This window comes from Balaenoptera musculus, chromosome 12, assembly GCF_009873245.2.
Source record: "Balaenoptera musculus isolate JJ_BM4_2016_0621 chromosome 12, mBalMus1.pri.v3, whole genome shotgun sequence".
NCBI lineage: Eukaryota > Metazoa > Chordata > Mammalia > Artiodactyla > Balaenopteridae > Balaenoptera > Balaenoptera musculus.
This window is the reverse complement of record NC_045796.1, coordinates 77,113,139-77,122,693: the sequence shown is the minus strand read 5'-3', so window position 1 is coordinate 77,122,693 and position 9,555 is coordinate 77,113,139.

The window sequence follows — 9,555 nt, the reverse complement described above, 5'->3', positions numbered from 1 at the left end:
CACCTTAATGTCTTTTGCACTTATCCTCATCCTCTATTCCAACACTGGACCAAAGTTCTGCCTTCAGCATCCCTCAGACAAATGGTAATAGTGTCTCAGTTTAATCCAACTCATTTGAAACAATACGTAGTGAGCCCTTACTACATGCTGGACGCTTGGCTTATTACAGATCCTGAAATGAACTCTAAAAAATTTGCAATTTAGAAAAAGTGATGAAATGACCACCTAAACCACTTAAATACAAAAAATTGATAACATTCCACATGGAAATTCTACCTGACTAGCCAGGGAAATTCACAGGATGGGTAGATCACTTCTGAAGGGGGCTCAGTTGAATTAGGGGTATTCAAAATGCCACTCAAAGAATGGATTGGACTTTTATTGGGTCTGGGGTGCCAGCTGGGGAGGAAAATGCATTCCAAGGGGAAGACACTGGATGAGTAAAGGAAGGAATATGGGAATGCATGAATGTCCAGGTGATAGTGGGTAGTTCCATTTTCTGGGAGCTTCGGTTACTGTTAGAGGAAGCTGAGGCTAGGAAAACAGACTAGTACCATCCTGTAAAGAAGCATAAAGGCTGGTCTGATGAATTTATATTTAAATTATGAAAATCCATCGTTTCTTCTCTTATTTTTATTAGTACATGACCTTTTCATTTGTTAATTTGTTTATTTATAGAACACTTGCAGAATTACTACCCACTACTATCCCAGAATATTGGTAATTTAGTAAAAAATTGCTATACAAGACCCATGTGTTGAAAAAGTATCTTATGATATGAAAGTTAAATGAACTCTGGTAGACGGTGGCATGAATGTATTTGTATCTGAAAAATTATGTTTCTGAGCTTTGAAATATTTTGGGTTTCCCATTATTTCGAAATTAGATAAAGACTAATTTGAAAGCTAGCAGTGAGCTAGCTTCCAAACTTCTATTTTTGCTAACTTCGTAAAATGAAAAAAAAGAAAATTTCTCTCCTGTGGGCTTTATCAAAATTCTATGTATTGGCAAAGGCTATGAAACATGAGAAATTTGAAGAACAAATCTGAGTAGAATATCTCCAGACTTTAATAAATGTCTGAATGAAAATACCATAAATATGGTTTCTTCCAAAAATATGTTAATAATTATCCATTTCTAGAATGAGACATTAGTTTCTAAAGAGGTGCTAATTTGTCTGTCTAAATAAAAGATTGAATTGTTTTAAGTTTTACATCACCTTATAAAAGGAAATTCCCATTTGGAGGATTTTCAAAAACAAATAAACCAGTTGAAGTTTCCAAATATAGAACTATATGTGTTATATTGATGACATCTCCTAACAACCAGCTTTCTGCTTTAGCTTCTGAATTATTCTGTACATGGACAATCTCTTGAAAGTATATATTTGGTAATGAGTATTTATACTAATATTCTCCTATGTGAGTAGATTTGAAACCCAATATGACTTCAAAATTGGCCAAATTTACCAAGGAAACATGAAGGTTTCTATGGTTCCAGAGAATCAATAGTGCCCTCTAAAGGAAATCCATGTGAGGTACGTCCCATATCCAGGTTTAATTCAGCAGTTAATCTGCCAAAATGTTACTCAATTGTAAATCCAAAAATGGATTCAAAATTATAAAAAGAATGCAGGCCAGCCCTCATCATAAGTACCCTAGGTAGCTGCCCACCCCACTTCGGAGCTGTTGGAACAGAAAGACCATTCTGCAGCCCTAGTTGCTTCTTCGTGCTGAGAACTGTTGTCACCACCCTGGTGGAAAGTTCCTGGAAAGGGAAAAGGTGATGGTTTCTAAAGGGAATCCAGGTACCTGTCTTGGGAAAGTGTGTCACGTGTAAGGAAAAATGTGTAGGATAGAGTTTCAAGGAAACCTTGTCAGCTTTTTGCCCTGGGCCAACTCAGAAAACCCGAATATCGGGAAGACAGCCAAATCAGCTGAATTCCAAGAGGACAGACAGTGTGGTCTGGCTGAAACACATGGAAATTAAAAGAAGTGATATGAAACATTTATGGATATGTATCTGTCCATCTAATTTTGTGGTTTAATCTTACATTTTTTCTTCTATCCATCTTGCATGATACACAGAGAAATAGTCACAAATGACTTGATAATGTTACAAGAAATATTCGGCAAAATTTTATATTGTTACTGCTGATTAGGAGCGGGAGAAGCCTTGGAGATTAATATCTGCCTTAGAGGCATAAAAAGTCAATAAGTACAGAGGATGTTAATCCCAAATATAAATTGCTGAAGCAGGTTATTATTGTCATGATGAGATGGCTGAGAATGAAGTTTAAAATATTTCCTTTCTTCTGTTGCCAAAACTACACGTGTAGAGAATTGTTTATATTTTTAAAATTTTCCTTCAGCATTCAGGTCCAGTTTTGTCAGACAATAAATATCATGGTAAGGTTGGCACTCAGCACATACACCTGTAACAGGTGAGACAGCTTACCTGGCACCTCCAAATATAAGACTTCACCTGAGCTTCACATTGACCTTGTAAGGTCAGCAGGTCAACTATTTATTTTTAATTAGTTAATTATTTATTTTTGGCTGTATTGTGTCTTCATTGCTGCGCACGGGCTTTCTCTAGTTGAGGCGAGCGGGGGCTACTCTTTGTTGCGGTGCGTGGGCTTCTCATTGTGGTTGCTTCTCTTGTTGCGGAGCACGGGCTTTAGGCACACGGGCTTCAGTAGTTGTGGCACACGGGCTTAGTTGCTCCACGGCATGTGGGATCTTCCCGGACCAGGGCTCGAACCTGTGTCCCCTGCATTGGCAGGCGGATTCTTAACCACTGCGCCACCAGGGAAGTCCCAGGTCAACTATTATAATAGCAGAGATGGAAAGAAATCTCATGAGCATTTAATTTCCCAAGATCCTTTTTTCTACTTATTGATTAGAATATTAAAACACCTGAAGATAGATTAGGTTAAAGATGAAGGGAAGTTAAAAATCTGCTAAGATGATCCATCAGCCACAGCAAAGCTTTCCGCCACCTTTTGGGACAGTCCAGGTGAAGGGACACATTTCCACAGAGATGGCTGTGGTTAGTAGAGTGAGTACCATCTTAATTAGACGTGACCCCTTCGTCTAAAGGAATCTGAGAATTATGGCAATTAGAGTCATTCTTAGCAGGTTCCTCAAACTACGAGCCAAGCTAAAAGGTGCATCGTCAGAGCAGCAGGTGTGCGAGAGCTGACAGGACATGCTGGCTCACTTATAGCACTACATCTACTCACAAGCCTCCTAGGATGCATTTGAACTTCACAGGCTAGAAGTTAAAAGGGGCTTTAAGTGTTCATTTAGGTTTCCCTTCCAAATGGCTCTTGGAAAAGACAAATCTTGGAAACTATAGATTTCTTTAAATCTCCAGGGCAGGAGGTTACACAAAATCCCTCCTCCTATGACTTATCCTATGACTTTTTAGCTAAGAGGCTATTTTAAAGTAGGTGCCAAAGATGTACTTCTAAGGGTTTATCACCACCACAGCCCGGCACAGTGGCCGGTGGGGCCAGGATCACAGAGCTCCCTGGGTCTGACTGCCCGTCTCAGTGTGGAGTGGGAAGTGGGCAGCCTTCTCCCAGCATGTTTGGAATTCTTTTCTGGAACCAAGGCCCCACTTTGGGAAAAATGGCTCTTGATGGAGTTTCTGCTCACGGGGGTCTCTGGCGATGTGAGCGAGAAAGCTTCTAGCCTGGGAAACACAGAAACAGCCTAGGTACAACCGAGGGTCAGAAGCTGTCTGCCTTCAGTGCCTTGGCCACTGAACAGAAACACTACTTTCTATTTTATGCACTAAACTCTGTATGAGGTCAGAGCCCATGGCTCTGAGAAGGGTGCTGTTAGGTTCGTACTGACTCCGTAACTACTGGGTCTTCTCACTGTCACAGACCAGTTCCTCCTTGTCCTGTGAATTATTATTATCATGCTGCTCTGTGTGGCTGTCATACTTGGACATGGCATGGATAGCAAGTCCAGAAGTTAGGAGGGCAAGGATTATTATCCCCAGCTCGCTGCTAGGAAACCAAGGGTGAAATGAAATGATTGGGCCTGAGGACACGCTGCTGGCTGAGGACACCTGGCCCCACCCTGTAAGCAGTGCTCTTTGCTTTGTATCATTTACCCACCCTCCTTCCCTCCTGTGCCACGTGTCCGTGAGGCAATGTGATAAAAGAACTAACACCGATAGGATGAGATCAAAAGTGAGTCCCCCTTGGTCTCTCTTCTGTAAGATCTTTCTGGAGACAGTATCTTTAAGTGTTCACTGTCTTGGTAAGCATTTGAGGCTGGAAGGGACAGCATTTTCTTGTGGCTTTTAGAGATGATGGAAAGCAATGAGTAAAGGTGCACCTTTAATTTTCTTGTATAGGATGTTCAGGAACACACCACAGGTCTTTCGGCTGTTCAGGAAAACTGGCCCAGATACTAGGATTCTGCCCTGTGTTGGGCCAGGGGGACTAGGTGACAGGGCATGGGCGCTACATCGGTTAGACAGAGGATTGTGACCTGTATGTATGGAAACCTTCTGCCGGAACACTGTAGTTGTACAATCATAGAGTCATTCAGGATGTTTCTTGTGGATAATGGGGCGATTATCGCACATTTTATTTCTATTTTACTGGATTCGAGCATTGCTTTGGCAACTGGAAGAGCAGGAATAGTTTGGGGGACGGTTGTGAAGTGCAGTGAGATAGGATGTGAGGTAAGAAGAGCAGGCAGGAGTCAATGGGCCCTTTACCTAAATGAGCCGTGGTTCAGAATACGCATGGCCAACAGAATTGCTTTCTGAGTCTGCTGATAAAGAGAAAGGAAATAAATCCTGAGGACTATTTCTGAAGGCTTACCCACGACAGGGTCAATCCCTGGAGGCACTGGCCTCCATTAGACTGGCTCATCCCAGGAGTCTAAGATTCTACCAATCAGGAAACCATCATTTTCCTGACCTCCAAAAACTGGAAAGCGAAAAATCACATTTGCCAGACTTGTACGTACCTAGGGTTCTGGATGCAATGAGGTGAAGGCTATCTTCTTTCAGTTTGGGGCACTTTTTTTTTCTGCTGGCAGCCAAGACTGTGGAGACCCTTAAATACACCCTCTAGATTCTGTAGGGCCAACAGGAACTAGACTCCAGGCTCCACTGTCCAGCAATTGTGGTGATGTTGCTTTCCAATAACGGCATTAATTCCCTGAATTGCAGCAGGGATAATGCGTTCTTGAAGTCGGGGGGCCCTGCCTGTGGCGAGGAAGGGGTGCCCTGGGGGATGAGTCAGGCAGGGTTCTGGAAGTCAGTTGTAGGAGCCCAGTCTAGAGCCCAATCCTCCAGTTCTTCTGTTTTCATAAGCACTTCATTCCCAGTGTTAAATCCTTTCTGTTCAAGATCTCTCGAGTGGTTTCTGTCTTATGCTAAACTTGTTCTGATACACAGAGTACCAGGAAAAATAGGAGAGGCCTTCAGTAAACATGGCCCGTTGACATTTTTATTTCAGTAATAAGGAAGGAAAATCTAGGCAAACAAAGAAGTTACTAAGGGGAGGAGATTTGAATTAGAGTAATAGTTCTCTATAATACTAAATAGCAAGAGAATTGGAGTGGTATCAAATTTAGGAAATGATGCACGCTCCACTTAAAGATTCATAATATATAATTGCCTGGTACAGACTCGGAGAAGCTTGCAATAAAGAAGCATGCTTAATTTTGTTTACCCTTGTATTCCCAAAGTCATTCAGAATGACAGTCATTATTTGGGAAATGCTAGTTTACTTCAATTTGAGGTAAAAAACATAGTCTTAATAACTATTCTTAAAGTAGCTTAGTACTTTGTAGTAACTTACTAAGGAAATACTTGAGACACACACACAAAAAAAATCATGATTTGAAAAGTAAAGACAGGATATAGAAGAAAAGTCAGCAAGCAGTAAAACCAATAAAATAGTGAATGTTGAACTAATTGTTAATGTGGCTACTAAACTTAAAATGCATATTAAGCAAAAGTCTTGTAAGGAAAGATAAAGTAAAATGCTAATAATAACTATAAAGTTAAAATCCTCTAATATTTGAACAAAAAACTATGAAGTAGGAAAGGAGGAATGAAGAAAGTATGTTAATTTTTATATTCTACACTGAGAGGGGGGTCAACAGATTTGGATTTGTTCTTGATGCTGATAGGAAAATTTAGGAAATACATACATACATACATATTTAATGCTTAAGTAACAGAAAAGTATTTGGATTAATAGCTTTTAAATAAAGAGAGAGAAAGAAAGAAAACCTAATAGAGAAAAAATATCAAGAAATTCTAGCATTAGATAACAAACATAAAATAAAACCTAGTAGTGACACCTGTAAGTGTAAAAAGCAAAAACACTTACATTGGTTTTTAAAGAAATCCAACTATATGTTCTTTATAAGCAATCTATCAAAACCAAAATCATACAGAAAGCATAAAATAAATCAAGGGATAGACAAAGATATCACGAGAAACGCAAACCAAAAAGAAGTACGGGGTCTTGGTATCAACACCCAAATAAAACTCAAGGTAAAAAAAATTAACTGGAGAAAAAAAGGAGATTTTAATGTTGCTAAAAGTTACACAGTGATGACAAAGGGGAAAGATGCCATTGTCTCCCTCTCTGAAATAGGAGCTCCCCACCTCTCAGAAGTGTTAAGGCCCAAGCCTTCAGAAGTGCTTTCCCCTTTGCTCTCTTATGTCCCTTCCAAGGGATGGCTTATCTGATCAATGAAATCAGAAAAGGATCATGTGTACTCATGGACTCCACTCTTGGCACACCTTCTTAGAGCCATCTACCTAAAAGCACAATGAGTTCCACATGGAAATCTCCCTGGAACATAGAATGAGTCCATTGGCGAGTGGCCTTGGAGAAATCCAGCCCCTCCTCACCGAAGCCACTAGAATGAAGAGTGAAACAGTGTGCTTGCCCTGCAGACACGGCTTCAGGATCTGCTCCCTGCCATGCTCTGCCAACCTCACTATATAGAACCACCCCAACTACATAGAAATTCTGGGGCTACTGCCTTTTCTGTCCTGGCTACCCCGTTAATGACTAAATGAATTCAGTGAGTAGAGGAAAGTCTATTTTGGCTAGAAATCCAAACTAAATCCTCCAATTCAGTTTAGTATGCAATGAAGCTAATATTTTATCCCAATCTGATTTCTGAGTATCTTTACCAATTAGTTTATAAACTAGAAAGGAGAGAGCTGTGGGTAATTACACCCTCCAAACCTCCAAAATGGGGGCCATTAACTTTAATGAAAATATATTAAAGCAATATATAAGAAGAAATTGACAAAACCACATTCTAGAAGGGATACTTAAAACACTCTGTTTCAATCCTTAACTGAACAAAAGGACAAAGACTACGACAGGAGATAGAGAATTTGAACAAATAATAAGAATATGAATACATCAAAATTTGTGCTCTACGAACAGAGAGGATATGCATTCTTCTCATATATTTATGGAAAAATTTACAAAATTTGATCATATACTAGCCCCAGATAGAAACTCAATAAAATTCAAAAAGTGACAGTTCTTCCTGCTATATTCTCTGACTGTAAAAATAAAACTGAAGGCTAACAATACAAGCAACAGTAAAATAAAATTTTAAATGAATTAAAAATATTGAGTAATCCTAACCGTCTGGTCAAAGAGACAATTCAAATCACAGTTTCAGAAAGTTGAAATAAATTACATCAGATGCCGCCTGTGTACCTTACATCCTTCTTGGTTTCACCTCTGATTCCATCTGTATCTGAGACAAATATTTCCACACAGGTTTCAGCCTGTTTTGTGCGGATAACCGTGCCCCTCAAGGGTGGGTCATACTCAGTACTCATGGATTTTCAACCAGGACGTGTGGGGAAGTTAAGGCCTCAACCAATGGGGATGGGAGTCAGTGGAGAAATAGTTCGTCCTTTTGTCCTTTGGGGAGACAATTCTACGACACTTTCAGTACAGTCCTCAGAATGTCCCTATGGGATCAAGGACCACTTTCACGTAATGATCATCAACTCAAATAACACATACACACATTAAATGTCCCTCTTTTCCCTGTTTCACTCTCCCTGGTCTCTCACTTCTGCTCCTGGTATCACTTCCCAAATAAGCTACTTGTACACAAGCTCTTGTCTCAGGCTCGCTTTTCCCTTTCCCAAGAACACAAGGTAGGTCAAGCATGGTCCTAGAAAGCTCATCCTTGGGATGGTATCTGGAACCCAATTCACCAGGCAGATGGCAATAAGAACCCCACTGTGGTAAAATGAACTTCAGGTAACTGCAAGAGGACTGAGAATATCACCACGAAAGGATTGCTGCCTATGAGCACTGAGTATATTTATCTATAGAATTAAGACTAAAGCAAATGCGGAATAGGGTATCAGAACAGAGTGTAAATGTTTTATGTCCTGATAGTACGGAAAGTATTAAACTTGGGAAAGGAAAGGAGAAAGAAATAGGAGCTATTGTAAGAACACTAATTTCTTCATCTGTAGTAGTTTAGAGTTAAAAGATATCATTTAAAGCTGATGACCCAAGAATCAGAAATATAATAATATTTAACAATACAAAAAGAAGATATTATCAGCTAAAATTTGTTGTTAGAGAAAAGGGGACACTGCAGGGTAGGAAATTAATAGATATTGTCCAAAGTAGTAGAAGACTAAGTAAGGGTATTAGGTAGTAGGGAAAAAAACTCACAAACCTTTCTTAATATCAGAAAAAGAAAACACACACACACAGAGGCATATGCATGTACAAAGAAAACAAGCCACATAATGAAAAACATTTTAAAAACTGCTAAAATAGAGTACATAAAATAATACAGTGGAACAAAGATCATCTGAATATCAATAAATGTAAATTTAATTTATATATTGAAAGAAAGATTTTCAAATTAGATCACAAAATAATCCCCAACTCTATGCTTTATATAAGAGGCATATCTAAAACAAAACAATCTAGAAAGGTTCAAAATAAATACTAAGCAAACACTTCCCAAAATAAAAATAGGGTCAGGATCTTAATATCAAAAAAGGTGGAATTCATACCAAAAAGCAGTAAACAATACACACAAAAAAGGACTTTTTTAAACCTAATGGGCACAATCCACAGTGAGTGTATACTTAAGAATCTTTCATGCACCAAATAATGCTGCTGCAAATTTTATAAAGCAAAAATTGCAGAACCTACAAGGAGATTTAGAAACACAGTCTACTAATATCGTTCACCACATTATTAGACCAATCATATAATCCTATCTATTGTTGCCAAAAAAGCATTTGGAAAACAACTGAACAATCATTCTTGATTACAAATACTCAAGTAAAATGGGAAAATATGATTATTTGCTTAACATGATAAATCTATTTCAGTCCGAAAGTCAGCATCATGCTTAAAGGGAAAACAATAGAAGCATTCCTACCAAAAATTATGTGCAAAACGAGTATGACCACTGTCCTATTATATAAAACTGTGCTCGAGGAAGGAGGCAATGCAATCAACCAAGGAAAAGAAATTAGACACATGTGGAATAA